This window comes from Pezoporus flaviventris, unplaced genomic scaffold (assembly GCF_033815535.1).
Source record: "Pezoporus flaviventris isolate CSIRO_AGI_PZ_B2104156 unplaced genomic scaffold, CSIRO_AGI_Pfla_v1 ptg000228l, whole genome shotgun sequence".
Taxonomy (NCBI): domain Eukaryota; kingdom Metazoa; phylum Chordata; class Aves; order Psittaciformes; family Psittacidae; genus Pezoporus; species Pezoporus flaviventris.
In genome coordinates, this window is record NW_026892776.1 from 800,571 (window position 1) to 808,870 (window position 8,300).

At 50.7% G+C, this 8,300-nt stretch overlaps 1 long non-coding RNA gene across 1 annotated transcript; it reads left to right on the plus strand.

Annotated features, from left to right (window-relative positions):
* The first annotated feature begins 329 nt into the window (after positions 1-329).
* Positions 330-7,448, plus strand: LOC133262982 (uncharacterized). Its single transcript, XR_009741422.1, has 2 exons — positions 330-1,678; positions 6,843-7,448. It is a non-coding gene; the product is annotated as an uncharacterized LOC133262982 (long non-coding RNA).
* Positions 7,449-8,300: the final 852 nt, after the last annotated feature.

The following is an 8,300-nucleotide window of genomic DNA, read 5'->3' on the forward strand; positions in this document are numbered from 1 at the left end:
CCGCTGTCCCCAAGGCCTCCTCGCCTGCTCCGGGTTCCTCTCCCCCTCCCCGCGGGTGTTATTTACACCGTTTCCTGCCCGGGGAAGTTCAGGAGTTTGACGTTCCCGGTTGGTTTCCGCTCTCCTGCCTGGCTCCCATTGGGAGCTCTCGCAGAGCCCCAGCCCTGCTCTGCAGGCACCCAGCAGCACCAGCGGGCAGCAGGGAGGTGCCAGCCAGGCCTGGGCAAGGAGCCGTACCCCCATCAGCCCGCACAACTCGAGCTCGGCCGGCCTGGGAGAGCCGGCGAACGCGGCCCCGTGTCCATCCCTCCGCATGGGTGCTTGCGGGGCCGGGCGGCGGGAGGAAGGGAGGACGCGCCCGGGCATCGCTGCCGGGCTTTTGGGTTCCTGCCGAATCGACGCCCTCCCCTCTCCCTCCCTTCTCCCCCCCTCGTCCTTCCCACGCGCTCCCGCCTGGCCTGCGCCTCCCCTCCCTTCCCTTCTCCCTCCCATCCCGCAGCAAACAAAATGGCTGCTGCATGGCCATTTTGTTTTCCGTCTGGAAAGGGGGAAGCCAGGACGCTGAGACTTGGCTCTTTTTTGGAGCCCAACTCTCCCGTCTCTACGTGGCACCGGCTGTAGTGAGAGAGGGGAAAAAAAAGAGCGAGAGAGAGAAAAAAAAGGACCTTTTGGAACGAGACCAAAGTCAGAGGCAGAGAGTGGGTAGTTTTGGCGTATGTTGAGCACTGAAAATGCCTGGAATTGCCAAACTGAGCTTTTGTACTAGCAGCGTAACGGCTACCCGGTGCCTGCAGCGTCGCAGGGCTGCACGGTATAGCCGGACGGAAAGGTTTGTTCGCTATACTAAATAAAACAGCCCTCCTTTCTTCTGTGTTTATAAAGTACCAGAGAGCACTGTTGTCTCATTTGCTTTTGGACGGGCGGATGGCTTTACACATCGGCTTGGTATGATTAGAGCTGGTCAGTGCCGGACGGTAACGTTTTAACCTGTTGTGTGTCCTCTTGCTGTTGGTGACTCTGATACCCGACCTGGATTTAACTGATGTGATCCGGAGGATCGGCTTGGTTTTCTGTAGGCATTTCTCTTTTGTTTACTGCCTTCTTGCCTCGAAAGTTTTCCTCTCAGGAATACAAAATCTTAATTTAAATGTTAAAAGAAAGAGCTGTTCCTGGCTTTTTTTTTTTTTTTTTTTTTTAAGCCCTCGCTTTTCTCACGGGGATGGAGCTGAACTGTGTTCACAAGCTGCTTACTGCACCAGCCTGTGTATCCTGCACACGTTAAGGTGTGATACACGACAGAGACGCCATCAACAGTAACATGCCTCGAAAAGTTTAAGGGAACTTGGTGCTGTTACCATACAATTTTGCGCAGAAGCATGGCAAAAATACCACAGAATGTGCCAAATAAAAGTGATTTGTTTTTTGGTTCTTTCAAGTGAATCTGCGTTTCCTGCCGTAGCCTGGATGTCTTGGAGGTAGTGGCCACGTCTCTTCGCTCGCAGCCGTTCGGATCTCAGTCAAGTGGCATGGGTGGGATCGGGCTCTGCTCAGGCATCGCTGTTGGAGCCATCGTCCTGCCTTCCCCTGAGGGGCTGCCCAGCCATCGGGAGAGGAGCGGACGCTTGCAGAGAGGAGCTGGGAGCAGAAAGAGGTGAAATCGCTTTTCTCGCACAGAAAGGTATTTGCCTCCGTGTCTGCTTTAGCTTGACAATGTGCAGGATTGCATGGGCGACGGTGGCCCCGGAGCCAGGGCTGCATGTGTGGGCGCTGGGCGGGCGGTTTGCATGGCAAATCCAAGGGTTGGGGTCCAAAGCTGCGGCAGGGGTGGACGTTAACTGCACCTTTTGTGGGCAACTTCGGAGCTGAGCATCGCGCAGGAAACAGTATTCATGGAAGAGCTTTATAGAGGGTTACAGGCAAGGATCTTCTTTCTTTCGGTTTGTAACGTACAGAATTGAGGATGGAGCAGGTACAAATAAATCAGGAAGATAATTTTTTTCTCTCACATCTCTTGATTTTTGGTATTTTTGGATATTTTTTAGTATTTCAGAAAGATCGCACTATGAAATAGCCGTAACACCCGCTTTACGGCAAAAATCCTTGGAATTTTTTTCCTTCAGGAGTGTAAATTCTGTGTTAATTTACAAGGAACATACATGAACATTTAGAAAAACAAATGCTACCTTTGGGGCCACCTTTGTAATGGATTTAGGAAGGGTTAATAAAAGATAAGGCACATAACAAGCAGGTTACCAATGCCTGTATTATGCATGATAATACCAGATTTGCTAATGACGATCCAGATGTTTATAAACATCTGACAGGACTCGAGACAACCCCGAACAGATGAGTGGCTACTTAGTAAGATACTTGCTAATTGTATTATAGTAAATGCTTAAATGCTATGACAACGTTGATACGGAATACTACCTACGTCATGAAAAGAGCACGGAGGAAAAGCATTGCCGAGGCTATTGCAGGAATGAACTTTAACCATTTTGACTTCTCTTTCCCTTTCCCTATGGATAACTCTTTTGAATCGTGATATTTCCATGTCGACCCCAGGATGCGGGGTCTTGAAGGACACTTGGCCGGCCTGTGAGGAGTTCGAAGCGGTTTGTCCCCGTGGCCAGGCTGGCAGATGTCATTTGGTGCCTTTCCCGCGGCACAGGGTGTGCTCAGGATGGGGTTTTGGGACTGTTTGCTGTGTTTTCTGTGAGCGGGTTTCTGGCTGCCGGCCGGCAGCCGCACGGCTCTGAGCGCTGCTCTGTGCAGCCGCACACCGCGGCGGCGCTGGGGAAGCTGTTGGAAACCTTCCCCGCTCCTTTTTGATTTCACTTATTTGGGGTTTGTTCCGTTTGGGGTGGGTTTTTTTTGGCTGTTTGCTTTGAATTTACCCACTCCGGCGACGCGGCGAGGGGAGGACGGGAAGTCACCGCTGGCCTCCCTACAGGCTAAGCTGAGGAAACAAAATGGCCGACAGGCAGCCATTTTGTGCCCACGCAGGCTTCGCCTTGGCCGGGCTGGTTCTGCCCCAGTCCTCCCATGCTCCATGAGGCTGGAAAACCTCTCGGCGGCTCAGGGTTTCCTGCTGGGAAGCCCTGCCTGTCCCCAGCACGTTTTGGCACCGACACGCGGGGCCGTGGCTATACAAAGGCTGAAAGCAGTGTCTGCTTTTTAAAGGAGCTACTGCTGTTTCATGGTTGCCTCCTCCCCCTCCTCCTCCACTTCATTCAGTGCTCCTTAATAAACCAGATCAGCTCCTCCAAGCTCCGGAGCCTTTCCAACTCCTCTCCGAGGCAGCCCTGTTCTAAAGGCAGAGACTTGGCCGTGCTCGGGCATCCTTGGTCTGGAGATGCTTTGAACTCTGGGGGACATCACTTGGGTCCATGGGCTGTCGTCCCGAGCCCCCCTGATCACTGAAGGACAGCTGTACATCACCTTTTCCTCCCCAAAATGGGTCTGAAACCTCATTGGAAATGACTTTTCTGCCAGCCTGGAGGATCTTGCTGTGAAGAAACATACTCATCCTTTACCTGCCAATGTGCCTCACCGCTCTAAGAGGCTCTGTGCACTAGGACTGTGCTGTGGCACACTGAGCACAGGGACCACCCTCAGGTTCCTCGCAGACTTCAGTTTTTCTCACAAAAATCCCATTTGGTGAAGTTTGAAGGACTCGTGTGAATCTGGAAGGGGCAAAGGGCAGTGCCACGGCCTTAGGGTCTACCCAGAAAACAGTGGATTTCAAACACATCCAGTTCTTAGCAGTCAGGTATCCAAAGATCTTCAAAACCTGAGCTTAAATAACTTGGAAGGCAGTGAGAAGCTTTGGGGTGTAGGCTTCTGCCTCCTACAGCCCCTCTTGGCTGTTCTACCCAGCATTTTCCTCAGCTGCATCACATTCAGGTGCTTGTAAATCCAATGCTTCAGCAGAGATAGGCTAGAAGGGAAGGCTTTGTGTCTGGAAAGCAGGGCAGAGCTGGAATGCAGCTCTCCTTGGTGATTGCCATGGGATTTGTGCAGGGAATCTCTGTAGAGACGGAGTTTGCACAAATCTGATGGTTGCACGGGTATATGACTAATTCATAATGCGTCTCTGTGAAACCCCAGCAGGGTTTTATCATTGAGCTGTTATCCAGAATGTGTGTGAGGATGTCTCTCCCAGGATCTGTGGTTGTCCTGCAGATATTGAAACAGAACATCATCTTTAACCTCTCCATCAAAGACAGCTGGGGGACATGGACATCAGCCTGTCCTAACATGGTCAAGGCTGGCCCGGGCAAACCATTGCCCTGGCATTATGACCAGAGACTGGAGCAGGGCTTCCCAAGGCTGGAGCCAGCGTCAGCTTTACCATGGACTTTCTTTATGATCTTAGATAGGTTGGGTCACCTCTCCGCTTCTCTTTCTTTCCCCATCCTGTGTCTTGATGGTTTAGACCTCAAACCATCAGGAGAGGGACTTGCTGTCACTGCAATTGGTACAGCACCTAGCACGAACAAGAGTGACAGGGATGCTATAGGGATGCTGGGGAGGGACTCTTCATTAGGGACTGTAGTGACAGGACAAGGGGTAACGGGTTCAAACTGAAACAGATTGGATCTAAGGAGGAAATTCTTTCCTGTTAGGGTGGTGAGGCACTGGAATGGGTTGCCCAGGGAAGTTGTGAATGCTCCATCCCTGGTGGTGTTCAAGGCCAGGTTGGACGAAGCCTTGCATGGCATGCTGACATGTGAGGTGTCCCTGCCCATGGCAGGGGGGTTGGAACTGGATGATCTTGAGGTCCTTTCCAACCCATAACTATTCTATGACAGCAAAGGTAAGGCTAGGATGGTCACAGGGATCCTTACCAGGTGTAGTATTCCTAAATCCTCCTGTTTGACTCCTTTCTTCACAGATCCTGGCAGGATCAGGATTGCAAAGTCAGCAGCTGGGTATTCCCCAAACCTATACTCATTAAGACAATTATTCTAATTAAACCTCCTGTTTTCAGGATTACTGATAGAAGTCAGAAGGGATTTTTTTTTCACCTCTCCATGTATAATTGGATCTATGGGAACTAGGAGTTATTTAATGCAATTTCCCACCCACGGTTTGAGGTTGGCCCAAACACCTCTTCTCTGCAATGGTAGCAAGAGTGACCTTTTAAAGGCCTGGCCTATACCTGGCCTATACATCTTGCTTATATGTTTAAAACAATATAAGCCACTGGACTGGCAATCAGGAAGAATTGTTCCCCCAGGTCAGGTGCCACAAGTGTCTTTGGAGATGATGATTTTCTGCATCACCCAGTGTGATCACCCAGACCATCCACATCCCCAGGCCTCTGCCATGGCAGCGATCACAGGCTTTCTTGCCACCATGGTCCCTTCTGGTTCATGCCTGTGACACTGGCTTAATTCTTGGAAAGCTGAAACGCTTCAGGCTAAACTCATTCTTCTGTCCCTGATGAGGCAGAGTGGTCTGTGACACACTGGATGGACCTTTAGGCTGACTAACCTTGGTGTTGTACGTGCTACAGAGGGACGTACAGCCTCTGTGCATCATTTTTTATGCCAGTAAAATAGGAAGAGTAATACTTCCCATCAGAAGGCTGTTTGGGATGCAAGGTACTTGGCGCTGTGGATGGGCTGGGTACTGAAATGCTGTAGGAATCAGTCCCGCAACATTGATTTTCTGAAGCTGTTTGTACCCTGTCACACCAGGAGAGGCCTGGGCCAGATGGCCTGGCACAGTAGGTTACCCCTTGTGAAGGCTGGGTTTGTCAAAGGAAATTAAGAGAATTACCTGGACCGTGTTGAACAGCAGTGAGAAGGACTTCAGAGAGCCCTGCAAAGGAACAGGGGCACTTTCCAAACCTCGCTGCACAGATATCCTCCTACCCCTGCCATCCAGAACTGTCACCTCGAGGATCTCAGCTGCCACAGCTCACCAAACCTCAGGGAATGTCACTTACTCAGGCTGTTGCTGTTAGCTGGGGAAGCACAAAGCACCAGGCAGCCTCTGTCTCCTTGGGGACTGCTGCCTTAGCGCCTGCCTGTCCCAGCACAGCACTCAGCAGAGCCTGGGGCCACCTCCTGCTGAGACCTGGGGAAAGTCCTCCTTTGGGGCTCCATTGTGCTGCACACACAGCCCGCTTGATGTGCTGCGTGTGGCTCCCTTTTCATTATGGCTTTCTTTCATCTCCAAGGGAATGATTTCTCATGGCAAAAGAACCTTTTTAAACTACCAGCTTAGTACCTTGCTTCTGTGTTTGGGCGTACAGAGAATGAGAAAGTCTCAGAAGGTGAGCCAAGGGCTCGGGGGTTAGCCAGTCTGTCTCAGATCCATGATAATACTGCCTGGCTGTGCTATAGCATTAAAGGGACACCAAGCCTGCATGTTGCACTCATTTGTTTAGGAAATGAGATCTGCCTTGATGTGCTCGATACCATTACATCTGCAGCCTAAAAGCTTCCTTGTAGTCAGTTATTTCTAATCTGCTCAATTCCCTGGAGTGCATAGCAGCTAAATGGATGGATTCTCTTATCTGGGCTGGCAGGTTTGTTCTAGATACGGTGTGTGTTCAAGAGGTGAGGTCAGCCTGGCTGTATGTTACTTGGCATGACTGCAGTTCCAGGAGAGCTCTGCTATCTGCAGGTATGGCCCTGGGTTCCAAGGGGAGGGCTGCCGCTTCCGTAAGCCCTTGGGTGCATAAGGTTTGTTATTGCCAAGGATAAAGGATAGCCCAAGTGGACTGAAGGAGGTTTAAAGAAGGAAAGGGAGCTCCAGGACAAGCTGGGTATGAGACTCCTTTCCCTAACATCACGAAGTCTGATGGATTTTCACGTTTCTCTTCACAGGAGCTTCGGAGTAGCCAACACCTGAATCAGGATCATCTCACTGCCTTAGAGTGCCATGGTCCCAAGCTGTCCTTGAGGCTGAGGTAGTAGATTGAATAGTTGTGGAGTCCGGTCCTCCCTTTGAGCTAACTATACAATCTACTGTCTTTCCTAAGGAGACAGTCAGGTCTTCAGTTCTCATCTTCTACACCAGGCGTGGAGGCAGGTGGTGCGAGTAATGCAAAGCCAGTGATACGGCGTGCGTCAGCCAAGACCTCTGTACTGCTCTGTGGAGGTGAGGTAGTAGGTTGTATAGTTTGGTGGGAGGGATTTTATCCCATTTCAGGTGATAACTATACAGTCTATTGCCTTCCTTAAAGAGCAGCAAAACCTCTGGAGGACTGGCTCAGCCACGTTGGTCCTGAGGCATCACTTCTCTCTGTTGAGGGTCCCAAAACACAGCACAGCATTGTCGAACAGCTCGGTGGCTCTTCTCTTACAGCACCCAGGACTGTGTTCTTCCAGGGACTGCTCCATGCCTCAGCTATGCGTATGGAGCCACCCTCCTGCATAAAATCAATCTGTTTCATGGGTGCAAGAGAAACAATGAATTGAGCTGGTGCATCAGCTTCTGGTGTTCAGTACTGTTCTTTTTTGCAGGAGATGGGCTCAAGCTGTAAATGGTTTAAATGTGCTGTTCTTTTCTGGTCTATCCTCAAGTGTGAAGGGCAGTGGGTGCTTTGGTACAAAGAGGATATATCTGAGCACCCAATTTGAAGCCTGGGTTAAAAACTAGATCCAAGAGGGTGCTTATCCTGTAGACTCAAAGCCTTGAGAGCTGATCCAATTTGGCTGGTTGGTCCCACTCAGGAAGCGCATTCTGGTTTGGACAAGTTCCCATCTTTGCCATGGTATAGAGTTAGAGGGTGGTTGTTTCTGGTTTGATAATCCATATCAACCTAACACTAATACACAGACCCTGGCGAGGAGATGTGTACTTACATAGGATAAGCCACTGGTTCAGACTAACAGCCTGTCCTAGAGGGGAGACAGGTAAGGAAGAGATGTAAGCCAAAGGGAGCAAGTCCTAGTCCTTTTGGGTTCTCCCAGGCAGGTAGTACTGTCATATGCCAACAGACATGAGCAGACAGCCTGCTCCAGAGCTCTGGCACTTGACCAGGGGCAGGGAATTGTTATTTCTTCTCTTTCTTAGGAGCAGATGGGACTAACCCTCTGCTAGATGCAAGAGCAAGTAGGATCGAGCTGTAACACGATCAGGGCTGCATCAGTTCCTCAAGACTGAAGGCCACCTCAGGCCATTATCACTGCCATCTCACTGCCATGGAGACGGGAGAGATCCGAGACATCGGGGAGCGAGGGCAAGCAGAGGCCACCTTCTCAGATGATGTGGGAGGAAGAGACCTGCAAAAAGAAACTGGAGCCCTCCAATTTCACCCTGAGCAAACGCACAGGGAGACC